General features: G+C 33.9%; 1 pseudogene; it reads left to right on the top strand.

The window, feature by feature from the left end:
- The first annotated feature begins 250 nt into the window (after positions 1-250).
- On the top strand, positions 251-369 carry LOC112471996 (annotated as a pseudogene).
- The last annotated feature ends 1435 nt before the right edge of the window (positions 370-1804 follow it).

Genomic DNA, 1804 nt, shown 5'->3' with positions numbered 1-1804 from the left:
ACCTTTTCTAGAGGATGGGAATGCCAAGGACACACAATCAGAATGGCAAGAGATAAGATGCCAAGACTATAAAAATAATTTAAGGAGTATATAGGACACTATTAAGGAGCCAAATATCCATCTGATCAGCATACTTGAATAAAATCAAGATATTGAACAACTGTTTGAAGAAATCATGATGGAAAACTTCCCTAACGTGGTGAAGGAAATGGACATAAAACCCCAGGAAGCTCAGAAAATTCTAAAAATTTTCTACGGCCACGCTACCCTGAACAAGCCCGAACCCGTCTGATCTTGGAAGCTAAGCAGGGACGAGTCTGGTTAGTACTTGGATGGGAGACCACCTAGGAAGACCAGGTGCTGTAGGCATAAAAAAATTAAAAAATAAGAGATTGTAAGCTGACGAGGTCCTTGCAATCTGTGAGGTCAACCAAGGATTGCCTAGCCAAAAAAAAAAGAAAAGAAAATTCCCAAAATCAGAGATCCAAAGAGGCCCACATCTAGACATATCATAATTAAAATGCCAAAGATTAAATACAAAGAAAGAATATTAAAAGCAGCAAGAGAAAAACAAATAATTACATATAAGGAAATACCCAGACGATTGGCAGCTGATTTCTCAAAAGAAACTATGCAGGACAGAAACACTTGGCAAAAAATATTCGACAGGATGAAGACCCAGGATATACAACCAAGGATACTTTATCCAGCAAAGCTATCATATAGAATTGAAGGACAGATAAAGAGCTTCCCAGACAAAAATAAACTAAAGGAATATGTCACCATTGTATCAAAAACAGGAATAAAGAATGGTAACAACTACATTCCCATCAATAAGTACCTTAAATGGAAGAGAATTAAGTGCTCCAACCAAAAGATAGAGTGACTGAAGGGATAAGAAAACAAGACCCCTACATATGAAAAAGAAGGGGGTGGAAAAAGATATTGCTTTAATGGACCTAGAAGGTATTTAAGTCAGACAGAAAAAAGATAAACACTATATGATTCCACTTATATGTAGAATCTAAGGAATAAAAAGAACAAGCTAATCAAAAACAGACTCACAAATATAGTGGACAATTTGGTGACGGAGAAAAGGGAGAAGGGCTTGGCGGGCTGGGAGAATGGGATGAAGCATTAAAGAAGAACAATTTAGTACCTGATGGATAGTCACGGGGATGAGGAGCATGGCATAGGGAATGCAATTAGCATTAATACATTGGCTAGGTGGAGGGTCAGGGGATGGAGGGAGCAAATGGGGGGATCACTTTATGAACTATATAGATGTCTGACTATATACTTGAAACTAATTAAAATTAATTAATTAATTAAAATTACACTTATTTTTTAATATAACTTATTGCATATTAAGAATTATGTTGTTGAGTCAAATAGTAAACATCCATTTATGTGTATTATGCCAAAACAAATTTACCAATATTTTTGTCTATTTCTATCTCCAAGTTTTCTGAAAAATATACTCATGAATTATATTATTTTGAAATACACAATATAAATTAAATCAAACATCATAAATCAAACTATAGTCACCTTCTATAAATTTAGTTCCATACATTCGTTTTTTTTTTTAATTTTGCTGTTTTACGGATGGCTTGAAACTTCTCAATTCATCTTTAAAACTCAAGCTAAGACAGACTTGCAGACCAATTCGGATATTGCATTTTCTTTGTTAAATAGACAGATTCACACTTAAAATGAACTTAGGTACAAACTGATTTCATTGCATGAATTAATTTGCAGTTATAAATTCTGTTTTTTATTTTTTGGTTTTGTTTTTTGCGTA

The sequence above is a fragment of the Pteropus alecto genome, unplaced genomic scaffold (genome assembly GCF_000325575.1).
Source record: "Pteropus alecto unplaced genomic scaffold, ASM32557v1 scaffold78, whole genome shotgun sequence".
Taxonomy (NCBI): domain Eukaryota; kingdom Metazoa; phylum Chordata; class Mammalia; order Chiroptera; family Pteropodidae; genus Pteropus; species Pteropus alecto.
This window is presented reverse-complemented; position numbering and strand designations above follow the sequence as displayed.